Source organism: Emydura macquarii, unplaced genomic scaffold, assembly GCF_026122565.2.
Source record: "Emydura macquarii macquarii isolate MOO-44397 ecotype Brisbane River unplaced genomic scaffold, CSIRO-AGI_Emac_v2 contig_1477, whole genome shotgun sequence".
Lineage (NCBI taxonomy): Eukaryota > Metazoa > Chordata > Testudines > Chelidae > Emydura > Emydura macquarii.
The window spans coordinates 26,158,629-26,167,654 of NW_027131614.1; the positions used below are offsets into that span (position 1 = coordinate 26,158,629).

The 9,026-nt window shown below is 39.6% G+C and overlaps 1 long non-coding RNA gene across 1 annotated transcript; it reads right to left on the reverse strand.

Moving 5' to 3' along the window:
• Positions 1–220: 220 nt before the first annotated feature.
• On the reverse strand, positions 221–4,876 carry LOC137156876 (uncharacterized). Its single transcript, XR_010920937.1, has 2 exons — positions 4,793–4,876; positions 221–575 (listed from the first exon to the last, which is right to left on the reverse strand). It is a non-coding gene; the product is annotated as an uncharacterized lncRNA (long non-coding RNA).
• Between the last annotated feature and the right edge of the window lie 4,150 nt (positions 4,877–9,026).

Below are 9,026 nucleotides of genomic sequence, written 5' to 3' on the forward strand. Positions count from 1 at the left end.
GGGCCTGCCTTTCTAACTCTGGAACATGTTACAGTAACATTATACAGTAGAATATTATAATTTCACATACAATGTTGATACATATATTTTACCATGACAATAATGTTCAACAGCTTATGATGTTTCAAATGATACCTCACAGGGCATACTTTGTACAAAATGTATCATAGTCTTGTAAAAGTATGAACGTAATAGTGGTAAACTGTAAAAGTGGTGAACATAATAGTATAGGCCGTCACACAGGGTCATTCATGGGAAGAAGTGGTATTGAGGGAGCATTCTGAGGTTAGTGAGAGAGTTTATGTACCTGACTGATTTTAGAGCACAAGACTGGAGTTCCATTAGCATGTTGAGCTGGAATAGAAAAGGCTTGTTGGTAGCAATCCCCAACTGGGCTCTCTCCAAGATCCAAGAAAGCAGATTGCTGAGTAAAGTAATCCCTACAGGTCGGCAAGTTTGTATAACGGGGTTCTGGTAAGCCCTGTTGAGAAATAAGGATGGGTATGATGTCTCATCTCCCACCCTAGCAGGATCTTCTTCCATTACCACTGGGAGGGAAGTGAAGGCAGAATCCCCTGCAGGAAGAAGAGAAAGCAAAAGAGATGATCCTAGGAAACACTGGGAGACCATTCCTATAGTTCATGTCTGAAGACAATAGAAAAGGAGGTATGTTCTAATATGTATTTTGTGTACACTAGTTTTGATTGACTATATACTACTCTGTGTATTTTGGAAATACTTTAATGCAAATTTATCATACTCTGTATTTGGGCAGTGATGAGGCATATGTTTTTGTTTGTCCACTGCCCCTTGCTCCAACTTCCCCCCAACCACCCCCCAAAAAAATCAAACAGGCTAGTTGTATTTGATTGTTTCTCATTTTGTAAAAAATTTAAAATATTAAAAGAATTTTTGATTTAGCAAAAAGGCAATTATTTGACAAAAATATTTTTATTCAAAAATCTTCAACCCATTGTAGTGGGTAGGTGATGTGACATTGAGAGCACTACTATTTAATGGCAGGCAGACAAACAGAGGTTCTCTTTCAGCACTGAGATTTATTGCTGGCTAGCAAAGTCGGTTGCTGCTGAGACAAAAGCACGTTAGATGTCAGTGTTCAGCATTGTTTCTTTTCCTGTACATGTACTATTTCTTACATGTGGAAGTGTAGAAGGGTGCTGGTTTCCCCTCTCCTTCTGGGTCGGAGGGAGGCCACACCACCTCACTCACTCACCATCTATTGGCAGGGAGAATTAGCTAATAAGACGAGTAGCAGTCTATCACCCTCGGCTCTCAGGCAGGGTAGGGCAGGGAACAGGAGCAGTCTAAAGTCCAGGGCAGGGGTTTAAGCCCCTCTGCAGCCTAAAGCTCAGCTAGGTGGGTGCTGCCAGCCCAAGAGGGGGGAAGTGGAGGTAGGGGGACACAGGCTCACCCAACTCCACCATGTCCCAGCCCAGGGCCTTAACAGTAGCAGAGCATTCTGCCACTGGGTCAGTGGGGTTCCAGCCAAAACTCGCTGACCCGGCTGCAGGTCACAATGCCACCGGACAATTATCTGGTTCCCCTGGACTCCTTCCTACCCCCTTTCCTTACAGTACCTGCGCCTCAGGGTCACCATCAGTCTCCCCAGGGTAAACGGCAAGGGGCAGCCCCAGCAGGCCCATAGCATTGCAGATGGCAGGCAGCTCCTGAGGGCTCCAGGCAATAGGCAACTCTGGCAGCTCCTCAGCAGTGCAGTGGTTGGGCTTGAGCCTCAGTATCAGGGGAGAAACATCCCTCTCCTCCAGCAGCTTCTCCTCCTCCCCAAGTGAGCTCCCTGCCTTTTGTACTTCCTATCCCGCCCACCCACTTCTGGTAGGAGGGGTGAGGCTGGACTGGCTCCATCCCCTTGGGTAGGAGGTTTGCTCCTTTTGGTCTGGGTCAGAGGGAGGCCACATTGCATCACTACAGAAAGGAAATAGAACATTTATGTTGTGTGATATTAAGTTTGATAGGATCACTTAACAGCTAAAATTCAAAGGATCTTTCTATTTGCCCAAGTGTGTATGTACATTCATTGAGCCTGATCCAGAGCTAAGTGAATCAATGGGAACTTTGCTATTGTTCATATAGAAAATTGGTATTATATAGCTGTGGAATAGACATTCTTAAAAAGGTAATTAGATAATACTTGGTTAATTGCTATTGGCAATTTCTAGATCATGATATTCATAAGCATACATTGATCTACTTATTTCTAGATTATGTTGCTAGGACACATGTATTTTTAATATTTCTTGTTCTACACACAGATGTTTCTCAGGCAGAAACAATGGATCAGATCCTCAACTCATGTAAATTGGTGTAACTCCATTTACATGCATAGACTCATTTTGACTTATGATTTACATTAAAGGCTCAGACAGAGTTTGCCAAAATCCAGGCAACATACCTTTAGCTGTGTAGAAGACTACCATGGTTTTTGTAAATAATATTCTTTCCCTGGGCACATGTGGATAAACTCCATATCTATTATCGACACCCTGGTTGCTATTGTCTATTTTAAGTTACTCTGTATACAGTATGTCTCTGATATATTTGTGTGTATTGTCTTCACATACCTCACCTTGTTTTTTTGGTCTATAGTAACTGGAAGATTTTTTGGTTTTTTTAATACAAAACTGCTTTTCTGCTTTTACAACCACATCACAAGAATTTACTTCTGTTAACAGATGTTGTTTTCCTTCCATTATAAGTTATTATATCATATGTTCTGACACATCATATGGTCTTAATGTGTTTCTGAAATGCCCACTGCAATATAATCTGACTTGGCTGCTAGAAGTACTTTATTTTTCTTCATTGATAATTACTTTCTTTTAGGCTTACAGGAATCAAGAAAAATGGATTAGTTGTAAAGGAGTATATGGCAACCATACAGAATGGTTATTATAGATAAATATTGGAGAAGAGATAGCCTGCATAATACTGCAAATGATATCTGTCTAAACATGTCTCTGCTGGACACCTGTGCCATCGAAACTGTCAATTACACAGTGTGACAGGATATAATACCGTCCTAATGCACGGATCAGATTGTAGGCAACCAAGACACCATGTCTGAAGACCAAGTTTCCTTCTGCTGAGAGAAGGAATACCAGTCAGGAATGTCATAACTGTTGCCTTTGTTCTTCCTCACTACTACTGTATATTGGCTTTCAGATGGTTTTCTGAAAACTTAAGAAATGCTTCCACAACACTGCAAAATGTAGTTTTAATTGTGTTTAATCAGGTTTAGTGAGTTTTTGAATCCATACAGAATGCCACAGTAGAACTGGCAAAATCATTTTGTAGCACAGATTAACTTGCTCATTAGTTTTCAAGAAAAAAAAAATCCTATTTTGCAGCCTTCCATGAGCTTTTATTAAAATCTTTTGCTATATAGAACCCTTTAGGACCCAAAGACTCCTCCATCTTATTCAGGCTGCCTACTGCCCCAAGGAATCATTATGGTAACTATCAGGATATGCTTGCTTTTCCGCATCCCATCCTCCTACATGGGGACTGTAAGTTAGGCATGATATATGTATGAGCTGTTTCAATAGCCCTATATCCATGGCAGAGGAATTCCTAGATAACTGGTTAAGATAGATTTAAGTCTGTTTTGCACTACTAGAATGGTGGAAAGCAAACTTAAGTAGGTGGATCTGGTTCATTGTTTCTATTTTTCCGCATAGTTGCTAAGACAGCACTGTATCAGTGTATTGCTTGAAAATTTTCTTTGTAACCATAAGGGCTAGAAATGCAATTCTTGTTTAAAATGAATATTTAATTGTATTCTGAAATTTGTATATCAAAATAAACAAACATCTCTTTTCCTTGTGTGTACAGAGGCATATGGAATGCCTGTTGAGACTACATTTTTCTGCTTCTCATTCATGTTGTTGTTGTGGAGAGAGAGACTTTCCTAGTACATCATGAAGAAGCATTTTTTAAATTACAATCAGTTACACTTGTGCAAGTTTAATTGAGGACATAATTTGGCCTGCCTCTACTGTTGGTGATGATATGAAATAAAGAACAAAATAAAGGGTGTCTATGGTTACGGATATCTTTGATGTATGGTACTTTTAGCCATATATGTAAAGCACACTGGGCCAGATTCTGTTCCCCATTTCCTGAGTGACACAGCACAGAGGTATAGCCCAAAGAACTAAGGTAAAGGAGGTTTTATATCACCTCTGTGTCACCCAGCCTTCAGGGGGAGCAGAAATAGCCTTCAGGGTAAATTACAACATTTCTCATGGCTGCTCTAACTTGTGGCAGCTTTTCCACTGTTGCTTATTTTATTCAGCCTGTTATATTGCATGCCTTTGACTAGTGCCTCAAGCACTGTGATCAAATAGTCACATGTTTGTTCTCTCAACCTCTACCTACAGGAAGAATTCTGTGCAGTAGAAAGTTTTGTTCTGGATTTTTTATAATTTTATATACAAATTAACACCCCAACAACCCTCCTCCCCGACTCCTGGCTGTAGGTGACACTGCAGCACTGTCTGCCCCACTTGTCCCCACCCCCACTTACTTTTGGCCTGTTACAGCCATAGGAGTGTCCTGGCCCTCCAGCCAGCCTACTTCAGAGAGTCCTACTCCAAAGTCTTAAAGTAACATATACTAAAACCAAGCCTTCAACCCAGCTGAGCTAGCTAGCAGCTTCCTCACTACAAGCAAGCATATCTCTTCTGCAACCTTATCATCTAGATTCCAGCTCACTGCTCCTCTTACTCTAAGGAGACTACAGCTAGGTCATCACCTCATTCCTGGAGACACCCATTTGGTCTTTTCTCCTTTTTCTTTCTCAGCCTTCTTTCAGGCAGTACAACACTCTTCATCTCCAGGTTTCTTCACTCATAACTGGGCTCACTAAGCTCTTTATGAAAACAAGCCCTGCTATCCCCCAGCTGGGCTATATATCTAATTAGTTCTGGCCCACCCTTCAGCTGTGAGCAGGCAGGTTAATTGGCCTGTCAGGTGGATATTAACTTTTTCTTGGCATGTGTGAGATAAATACCCCATCGCAATATACATTTTGCTATACGTTTTTGTTAGAGAAGGCAAAGTCAAATAAATGTACCTTGCCCACAGAGCATGGAAATGCAGCCCAGAATCTCCATAGTGCTGATCAGTTTGGCTATTCCCACTCCCATGCTCTATACTATTGCTTACATCAGCCTTAAACTGCTCCTGTAGTGGGGGAATTCTCCCCAGCCCCTTGCCGATCATTTACATTTCTTGTACCCATTGAGGCACTGTATAGGGGCTGGAGCAGAGGGAAGAAATGGTTCCACTATTTTCTGATTTTGAAGCTTCTGCAACATGCACACCTGTTGCTGATCACCTGTCCTTGCTCTACAGTAGCATTCTGATTTTATGAATTCTGGTCTTTTGAATAACTGGTTATATGAACCATTCTTATCTCTTGATCAACAACATACATGTGTATGTACTTAAGCAGTGAGCAGAAGTTACATACACTCAGTGCATGGGTGTATTGACCTTTCCATGCTATGATGAAAGTATCTCAGTATCAGACAAGAAGAGTATCAGAATAAGAGATGCAGTTGTCTCAAACAAAGGAAAATCAGCTATGTATTTCACCAGTGACTACAGTGCACAGCACGTACATACAGCACTGTAGAATGTAGTGCTAGTCACTGTAAACATTTGTTACCATTCATTATGTAAACATTGAATGATTAATAAATTAAATAGTGCATTGTACTGACTGTAATTCTGAGATGTTCAATTTTATGAACTCCTCAATCCCAATAAATTCATAAAACAGGGGTTCTACTGTGTGTGATGACCCAGCATGCTTTCTGTCGGTAATAACAGAGAAAACACAGAGCACTTTCGGACACTGGACCCAGTCTAGAGAACAGTAAAAATGTCCATTTCAGAGTATGGTGCAGTTTTGCAACATTTTAAAAATAGTCTCATTTTATATCCCATGGATATAAAAATAAGTATGTAAAAACTAATCAAAACTGTAAAATATGGAATAAAACCTCCAAGAATTATTTTGCCTTTATAAGCTCCTGTCTCTTGGAGTTCTGTTATGGCTGTAATGTTTTCGCAAGAGAAGCTTGCAGGGTACCATACTGAGGCTATGTCTTCACTGACGGCGGCAAATTCGCCTCCGTCAGATCGACTTATCTGGATCGACTGAGCAGTCAATGAAGACCCACTCAGTCGATCCAGAAATCGATGTATTAAGACCACCTCCTCAAGTGGCCTAGCGCTGCGTCGATGGGAACGCGGTTCCCGTCAGCACCATGCATTGAAGATGGAGTGCAGAACAGAAACAGAAGTCAATGGGAGTTATGCAAGTTTTTTGTGTAGTTTGTGTAACTCCGGTCGACTGCCGCCAAATCTCTGAGGTAAGTGTAGACAAGCCCTGAGCGGGAGCTGGAGATCTGCAGAAAGCATGAACATCAGAGAATCTGCGCAACTACTTGCCCAAATCATACAAGCATATAATCCTATAAAACTTGGATTAAAAACCTAAAATACCTATCTATCTATATACATGTATGCGTGAAAATCACACAAAATCTCATTGGACTACAACTGATTTCATGGGTGCAGAATTGGGTCCTATGTTTGAAAGTATTTAGTAATAAGAATAATCTTAATGATATTCTAAAAAACATTTACATCAGACTTCAACCACTTCCTACTAAAATATAATAAAGTGGATTAATAAATATTTTAATAATACATTCAAGTTTTATGCAGACTCATGAATAAATTGTAATGTTAACTACAATAGATACTCAACCTTTCAGTAAGTAATTTTTACTAGCATCCCTAAAAGAATAGCAAATCTACCAGCATCCTGGAAGTTAAATGTATTTCTTAAAAACTTGTTTCAAGAAATTTTTTGATCTTAGGGAGAACATGGAACTTCCATGATGGTAGTTAAAAGATTACACTTGCCACACTTCTCTTTGCCTCACAATAGTTGCCAAGACCAACAAATAAACATATATGCAAACACCTAAAATATCAAGTAACATTATAACTTATCACAGAATTTGTGACAGAAAGAGCTCTCTTCACTGCCTTAACTCTTGATCTCTTCTTCTACTTAGGGGCCAAGAAGAACTTGAAGCTCATAATGTTGCCAAAAAAAGTAGTGACAAATCCAAAGGAGTGAAGAGATATCATGCAGGTGAGGACTTCAGGACCTGAAAGTAGTCAAAAAGAGTAAGGAAGGAATATTCATGTCTCTTACAAAGTTATATCTTCTCTTCCGTCATGTTTAATTTATAAAGTCAGCATTAAATTGTGAGTTATAAGCCTACAATAGTGCTAAGAATGTGGCATTGCATCTTCTGTCAATTGTTGCCTGGGAACTTCTCAATCACTTAGGCTTTATCTTCAGTGCTAAAAAGGTGTGGTTTTTTACACTGAGATAGCAGTCTTTATGCAAAGTCCTAGTGGAAAAAAGGCACAGGTCGTTTTTACCTAGATGTGGCTAGTCAAGGTCAACTCTATGCCCTCCACCTGTGCCTTGTCTTCACTAAGATTTCACATTGAGATAGCTAATTTGAGATACCTATCTTGATGGAAAAAAACTTATTTTCTTTGCAGTGAAGATATAGCGTAAGAGTCTGAATCTGTAAATATAGAGTGCTGTTCATGTAAACACAAGGCACATAGTGATGAGGAGGACAAGAAGCACAGAAGAAATTGATTCTTCATTAGTAAATGAGGTACTACTTGGCTGCCAAATTTCCATTGCCTAGTAGCAGGCATAAGATCTCAGAGGGGCAAAAATAAAGGATAACTGAGGATTACATGTAAATTCAGGTCTCTTCTGAGTCACCTGTTTTCTACATATGTAATCCACTTTTACTGTATGTACTTGAAAGTAAGGGAGTGGGCATACAGGATGCTTGAGACTTACTACCTTTCAGCATGGAGGACTAAGCCTACACTAACCTCACTTGAGTCTACAAGTAGTCCTATTTGCACTTGAGCGCAACAACCTTGCATACCATTATATGCTTTGTTCAAGAACTTCTATGATCAAGACTTCAATAATCTGAGTTGACAGCAAGCTTTGAGGATGCTGGAGGCCAGTTTAGTGACTAGGAAGTTAGCTGTATAAAATAAGGTCCCTTCTAATAAGGTAAGATAGGAAGGATTGGATCTGACCCCTAGAAGATACAGAACAAGGGAGAAACCATGGGCTGGCTCATAGTTGCTCTGGGAAATAGTCTCCTTGTAGGCAGGAGGGAACAGAAATCTTTAAATACAGGGCTTTCCTCCTTCATTAGGGAGGAGGATAGAGGCTACTGTACTGGCAAAGTAGACACTTGGTTGATATAAACCATTTAGGAGTATTTAAAAGAGCTGGGTAAAACTGGTCTTTTTCATGTCAAATTTTGAAAAACATTAAAACATTCCATTTAAGATGGTGAAACAAAATAATCTTTACACTGGTCACTTTCACAAAATCTTCTAGTTTAACTCCCAAGATACTCTCTCAAAGCAGGTAATACAGAGTACATTGCAAGGTAACTGGCGAATGGAATTCCAGAAGACCAGAGTAGGAATTATTTACCACTGGACATGATTATGTTAATAGTTTTACCATAGCTATAAAATAATAATCCAAGTTTTTAAAACCAATATTTGAAAAGCTGTAGTAATTAATTATCCTGACCTCTTGCCAAAAGCAGCAAAATACAGGTGAGAAATGTTGTAAACCTTCCTCTGACATGCTGACCAATATAATTTATTTTAGAATTTTGAAAATGATATTTGTGTGTGAGAAAAAGGAGTGAGGTACCAGGCTTTTCCATTCTTGCTTAAAGTATTACTAGATCCTATGTATGCACTGCAAGGACATTAGGAAAGATTTGAGTATGTGCCATTTCCTTTCCAATGAAGAATTAACACACTCCAGGAGTCCAAACCCTTCTTGACTGCTTCGAAGTTGGCACAAGATATTTTTTTTTTCAATTTACATTTAGCAT